Genomic DNA, 7,908 nt, shown 5'->3' on the forward strand with positions numbered 1-7,908 from the left:
AGGGAAATTTGAATGACACTTCCATCTATGCAATTGCTTTGTTAAACAATCTTTCAAAGGACATTGTGACTTAAATTGAGATGCTTGTATGTTATGGGTTACATGACTATATCCAAAAGGCATTGAGACAAACAATGTATTCATTTTCATTGCTAGATTTATGTAATCGATCAAATGTGAAACCTAATCATTATTTTACTCCATGTATTTATCTTGAGATGAGTACTCAACATTATCTTTTGCTCCCATCCTTTTAAGCGTCCTTGTGGTGAGTGACTTTCACAAACCCCTTGTGCAAATTTCGTGTGACAATGTCCTCTAGTGATCACTTCCCCCCAGCATTGTCCTAAGACCATGTGTTGCCCATAAGTTGCTGATTGAAAATAGCATCACAGCTTATGATTACCTTCTTGAAACATGGATCATAAAACTTGTATCCCTTAGAAAATGTTGAATATCTGATGAAAATAACTTGCAAACTTGGAGGATCAAATTTTTTGCAAGTCTCTTTGGGTACATGAATAACATCACAACTTATGATTACCTTCTTGGAACATGGATCATAAAACTTGTATCCCTTAGAAAATGTTGCTGATTGAAAATAACATCACAACTTATGATTACCTTCTTGGAACATGGATCATAAAACTTGTATATGTTAGAAAATGTTGAATATCCGATGAAAATAATTTGCAAACTAGGAGGATCAATTTTTCTGCAAGTCTCTTTGGGTACATGAATATGAGAAATATATCTAAAATTTCAAAAATAGGAAATAGAAGGAGTTTCACATATCTAAGTAGTAATCGGTATTTTACCACGAGGAGTTGTAGGAAGATGATTGTGCACAAATACTGCTATTAAGACTACTTTAGCCCAGAAACATTGAGATAAGCCAGAATGAATGAGCATATCTTGCATGGCATTGAGAATAGTCATGTTTTAATGTTTAGCAATACCATTCTATTGAGGAGAGTAGGGAACCGTATATTCATAATGAATACCCTTATCATTACAATAATCATCAAAATCATTTGAAATGTATTCTCCACCATTATCACTGTGAAGTTTCTTGATGCGACGACTAGTATGAAGTTTTATAGCCTTGTGATATTACTTAAAATATAATAAAGCTTTTGATTTGTGTCACAAGAGAAAAACAATGGTGTATCTTGAGAAGTCATCAATAAAAGTCATGAAATACGGATATTGAGATTTTGATGGAGGAAAAGGTCCACAAATATCACTATGAATAAGATCAAGAAAATCTCTAGAATGAGTTGTAGTGGAAATGAAAAGGGTTTGCAAAAATGCTTTCCACATGCACAATATTCACAAATACCCATATAAGAATGAGCTCTGAATTCCATACCTTGAACAAGGTCACATTGACAAAGATTGGCAAGCTTTGAAAAATCAAAGTGAACAAAGTGATAATGCCATATTCTGCTATTAAGATTGCCAAGACCTATAGCAACATTTGCAACATCTTCATTTAAAGATAACTCAAAAAAATTATCATTTTGAGGAACAATAGCGATGCTTTGGCCATCTTTCTCAATTCGACACTTAATATGGTCAATGTTGATAAAGAGACCAAGATTCAGAAGTCTTGCAAAACTAAAAGAAGATTCCTTTGTAGATCTAGGATATGTAAAACTCCACACAAAATTCTTGTTGAAGAAATACTATCGAGCTATAAATCACCTATACCTTTGATTGGGCTGGTTGTGTCATCAACAAGACAACCAATTTCTTGACATGAATAGAATGATAATTATGTAACCATTGGGATTGATATGTCATGCTTCCCGTAGCACTAGAATTGATAATAAAAAGAGATCCATCCCCACGAATATGAAGTATCCTTTGAGGAGAGATAGAATAACTCACATAATTTTCTTATTCAATAGTCTTGTCATGTGTAGCAGCATATGCTCTATTATGATCTAAATAAAAACGCCTCTTGAAACATAGATCAGTTGGATGATCACTCTTTTTATAGTAATCACAAGGAGAATAATCTGTGGATAAACACGGTTGTTTATTTGTAATACCATGTTCTTTATCATATTGTTTTGCCCAACAATCATCTGTAGTGTTACCATTTCTATTGCAATAAGAACAATGTTTATTAGAAAAGTTGAGATGAGAGAAGTTACCAACACGATGACTCCTACGTGTAGAGCATGTAAAGGGATGCCTTCGAGCAAGTAATGCTTGGTCAATTTTTTCTGAGTGTGTGTCCTCTTGTGAGATCATATTTGTTTCTTGATTTGTGAGTTGTAGTTCATGTCATTGTGAATATTCAATCAAACATTTACAATCTTGATCAAAATTGATCCCATCTTTGTTAGATAATATGGTAACAATATTATCATAAGCAATATCCTTTAGAGTATCAAGAAGCTATGTTATCAAGAATCCATGCCATGGACGAACTTGGAATGCCATCGCGTACCCTTTATGACACTGAGGGCGAGCATCCACGTGAAGAGAACCTCGTGCACATAAAGGCAACAAGGTACAAAATATTAAGTCATAGAATCCACGTCGTGGAGGACGCATGTCCATGTGAAGAGAACTCCACGCATGTGGACGCGACACACAGAAGATCCGAGTCGTAGAATCCATGTCATGGCGGGTGGACTTGAAATGTCGTGGATGCTGACGAGGTGAGAGAAGCACGAAAACCGCACTAACGCAAGAGATCCAAGGTAGGGAATGTGAAGAGAAGGTGATCAAACTGCCCACATGAGCTAGGCTAGATTGGGTGCATGGTGTGCACGAGGACTTGGGGGCGTGCCATGACACACAAGGGTCGAGGCCAAGAAAACCTCGTCGAACTGAGTAGAAGGGGGACAAAACAGTGCGACGGTGCAGAATCTCAGTGGATCATAGCAGCAAGGCTACTCTGCCACTTACAATACCCGGCCACATATTTAAGTCGTCTGCAAAGGATTGATCTCTCCGATCATTCAGAATTTCCATTCAGAGTCCTCGAGGCAACCACTTCCGGCACCTGGAGGGAGACTCTCGACACATGCTCTCGGCGACGCACAAGTGCCCCTACTATCAGTCAGGTAACAACCGGGGAGGTAGAGAGCCCTGCATCTAGCATGGATTCTGACTTAGAGGCGTTTAGTCATAATCCTACACATGGTAGCTTCATGCCAATGGCTTTTCAACCAAGCGCAATGACAAATTATGTGAATCAATGGTTCCTCTCGTACTAAGTTGAATTACTATTGCAGCACCACTCATCAGTAGGGTAAAACTAACCTGCCGCCTAAACCCAGCTCACGTTCCCTATTGGTGGGTGAACAATCCAACACTTGCCAAATTCTGCTTCTCAATGATAGGAAGAGTCAACATCGAAGGATCAAAAAGCAACATCGCTATGAATGCTTGGCTGCCGCAAGCCTGTTATCCCTGTGGTAACTTTTCTAACACCTCTAGCTTCAAATTCTGAAACACTAAAGGATTGATAGGCTGTGCTTTCACAGTTTGTATTCGTATTGAAAATCAAAATCAAATGAGCTTTTACCCTTTTGTTCCACACGTGTTTTTTTTCTCGCTGAGCTCATCTTAGGACACCTGCGTTGTCTTTTAATAGATGTGCCACTCCAACCAAACTCCCCACTTGACAATGTCTTCCACCTGGATCGGCATGAGCGCACCTTAAGACCTGAAGCAGGGGTTGAGCCCTACCTCCAACTCATGGAGTAAGTAAAAAAACGTTTAAAGTAGTGGTATTTCACTTGCGCCAAAGGCTCCCACTTATTCCACACCTCTCAAGTCATTTCACAAAGTCGGGCAAGCTCAACAGGGTCTTCATTCCCCGCGCTGATATGTGACTTTTGTAAGAAAACTGGGCATATTGAAAAATTTTGCTATGCCAAGAAAAGGTCTCAAAGAGCATATCTTGCTACAATCAAAGAAATGAAGACAATAATGAAGAATAATAATAATAATAAGAACCCCAAGATCAAAAGGATAGGACTTGCCAGTCCCTCTTATGTAGCTCATTTTCTAATAGACTTTTTTTAATTTTGAAAATGGAGACTTGCCTAATGTTCCCACCATAAGCTCCTATACTCCTCATGTAACCTCTGCACACTACAGCCTCTATACACTTAGTGAGGCCTTCTAACAGCCTCTAGCTTTGTATGGTTGGTTATTTCCATCTCTACACTTAGCATGGTTCTACTCATGACAACCTCTATATACTATGTGTCTTTCTTGGTTGTGATTGAGGAGGGGTGTTGAGAAATGTGCAATGACATCCACCATAGCCTCTTTGCAATGAATAAACAAGGCAAAGAAACAAGTTGCAATTAAAGCCTTAGACTAGGTCATGTATGCATGGTTTATTAAACAATAGTTGGTGAATACCATGGTCATTTTCCACCTTTCTCCACCTACCAATACCAACTACTATAAGCCTATAAAAGGCACTCACCCCCACACTCATTCTATTAGTTATTTTTTCATTAATTGTACTTGCATTATGCTCGGATAATATAAATTGTTATTCTTTGTCAATGCTTCTGCCTCATTATGATTGTCTATTTGCTCATCAGAGATCCTCCTTAGCATGCATCCTCAATATTTTATCACCCTCCCCATTCTATTGCCTCCCTTGCCCACCTATGGTGGTGACCGCGCACCCTCCCACTAGGCCACCACCCACCTCTGCGATGCCCACCACCCACCCAAAAAGGCCCCTACACTCCCCCCACATGCCCATCCATCGCCCTCTTAAGGTGCCCACCCCCACGATACCCCACCCACCCCCTCTACCTTTTAAATTCTTACCCTTAAACTTAAAAAAAAAAAAACAAAAGACAACATTAGACACTTTTTTCTTATATTGCAACAGATTCATATACTAATGTACATGTTGATGGCCCTAAGTTGTAGAGAAGCATCTTATTTACACTTGTCATGTTGTTCTAGGACTCAGTCAAATTAGTGAAGCTGAGAAGTGTCTTACTTGTACTTGACATGTTATGGTAGGACTTAGTCAAAGATGCTATGGGTCTCTACTATTGTTTGATGAGTATAGCATAAAAGTTTCTCCAAGAATGCTTGCTCATGGAAGAGAGCTTTTTTTTTTGTTTTCCTTTGTAGGAGTTGCTCTAGAGCTCTAGTATGGAAAATGTTTAGTTATTTCATTTTGTTTTAGTGAAGAAGTTAGCATCAATAGCAATTAGTTATGCTGGGGCTATGTTTTTACCATTCATTTAATTTCACAAAAATAACCCCATCACAAAGTCCCCCGCCCTCCTTCTTTGTATATGTATATATATGTATGTGTATATATGTATGTATATATACATATATATACATACATATATACACATACATATACACACACACACACACACACACACACACACACACACACACACACACACACACACACACACACACACACACACACACACACACACACACACACACACACACACACACACACACACACACACACACATGTATATGTATGTATGTATGTATGTATGTATATATATAATTTCCTTTTTACCCCATTCAGAAGAAAATAAAAAAGAAAAACACCAAATGCAAAACCACTCTACTCATAATTCCTACCACCCCTTTTCCCTCACCTTGTCCCCGCACTTGTTGGCCCCTCATCTTTTCGTTCGTCTTCCACGCATGATCCCCCTTTCCTTTGTGTCATGCACGTGTGTGCCTTCTTAGGCCTTGTTCGCATCTGGGCTTTGTACATCTCATGATGTGTGTTCGTGATTGTGATTGTTCACGTGCAAGGATGTGCATGCGGTTTTTTCCATGGGGTGATGCTCTAACTAATGTTCACATGGAGCTGACACTCAACTCATTCCCAGGTAGATTTTTCTAAAATTTTAAATCTCTCAAAATCGAAAAACAATAAAAAACACATGAAAACTTACAAAAATCCATATAAAATCATAAATTTTTTATTAAAATGCCAACTAGATATTTAAAATTTTGAAAATATTTGATGAAAGGATTTGATATTTTTTGGAAAATTTCAAAATCTTTCTGAGTTAGCAATGCAAACAAAAATTTTAAAAATAGTGAAAAGCCATTAATTTCATGGAAATTTATCAAAATAATGTTTAAAATTTACTTTTTTAAAATTCTAAAAATTTTCTAGAAACTCATACACACCTTTCTATATATTTTTGGATCACTTACATATGCTAAAGTGATCAAAGTTAATTGGCGACCTATTGATTGAATAAAAGCCCTTATTTCACATGTGAATTCATTGAAAATATTAATCAAATATTCTTATCCAAATTCATTAATATTTGAAAAAAAATTCAACTTGTTAGATTTCCATGTTAGATTACATTGTGGTTGCATTCTCTCTATTACTGACAATGCATTAAAATTGTGCTTGCATACATATCCCTCTCAAGTATTTTTTAAATTTCCTTTTTTATTTTCTACTCAAAATCCACAATGAATTATTAGAAAAAATCAAGATCACCAGGTTTTTCACATGTGTTCGTGTCACGTACACACATATTTTTTAAATTAAAATCAACCAACATTCACTTAGCACACACTTCATGCGCTACATACACATTTCATTTTAATTTAAAATGAACCAATCGTTACCAAAAAGCACGCATTGGCTAAAAAATACCCAATATACAATTAAATTTTAATAAATGAATGTGCATTTAGAGACCCTCAATCAAGGTTCGAAGTTTGGGTTACCCTAAAAGTATCATTTCAAACTTAATAATTTTTAAATAAATGATCATAAGGAACCGTGGTCTTCTTTTTAAGGTTTATTACCTAATAAAATTTCACCCATTATTAATAATTTTATTAGAATGAATTCTTCATTATATTTCTTTCCCCTCACACTGTACATTTTCCTTTTTAATGAGTGTGCTTTGTGGGGATGGGAACACTGGAGTCTTATCTAGTCCCTCTTGTCGTGATGATGGTTAAAGATTCGAGTGTCATGTTAGTATGATTAGTTCTTATGTGATTCTATGTTTTTGTTTTGCTCATATTGATGTGTCAAGGTATAGTATGTAGTTTTCTTTTTCTTTTCTGCATGATATGGGGTTTCATGGTTTGTGATTATCTGCATCGCATGAAGCTTTTGATCGCATGTATGTAGAGGTCATGCCAGATTCTTCCTAGGATGTGGACTACTAAGGGTGGTTAGTTGATCGGTCGAGTCATGTGGGTTTATTATGATTGATATCATATATGTTCCTATCCTGTTTTTTTGCAGGCATTCATTGTGACTGTCTATGTGTGTAAACCATCTTAATGGTGCCTCAAACCCCTCCCCCGATCCAATATGTGTCTTTGGTATTGCATGATTATTCATTGTTGCTAGATTCAAATCTCGTTGCTAAAGCAGGATTGTCTAAGTTTGTGAGTATTTCCTTACAGCTAGTTCCACATGATCCTAACATTTATGATCAATTTTTAACCTCTTACAATAAGAGGTCTAGTCCTATTTATGGTATAATATTCTTATGATACCTAAGAGTTTGGGGAAGGCTCTTTCTTTGCCATAGTGTGGGGAGTCCTTCCCTAGTACCCGTTGTCAATTGTTCTCCAACAAGGATATTTGGAAGCTCTTATAGAAGTGCCCTCTAGATGTTTTGGATCCAAAGAAGGTTATTACCACATCAGGGGTCAGCGTCTCTATGATTTCCAACTCACTATGGAAGCAGTTGTGCCAATTTCTTCAAGATAGGTTTATGCCTGCCAAAACCCTGTCTCATTACCTCTCCAAGGAGTTGTTCATAGCTTCTTGTATGGTCTTGAAAGGTATTAACATTGATTGCAGTACCTATCTCCTAGCAAAGATGGTTCAATAGTTCATTAGAGCTAGTAGAGGAAGTGTGACTAATGTTAGATTTG

The 7,908-nt window shown here is 37.1% G+C and overlaps 1 pseudogene; it reads right to left on the reverse strand.

Annotated features, from left to right (window-relative positions):
• Positions 1–2,863: 2,863 nt before the first annotated feature.
• Positions 2,864–3,853, reverse strand: LOC148035377 (25S ribosomal RNA; annotated as a pseudogene; the record flags this gene model as incomplete).
• Positions 3,854–7,908: the final 4,055 nt, after the last annotated feature.

Source organism: Lygodium microphyllum, chromosome 6 (genome assembly GCF_053477565.2).
Source record: "Lygodium microphyllum isolate KBCC chromosome 6, Lygodium_microphyllum_v1.1.10, whole genome shotgun sequence".
NCBI lineage: Eukaryota > Viridiplantae > Streptophyta > Polypodiopsida > Schizaeales > Lygodiaceae > Lygodium > Lygodium microphyllum.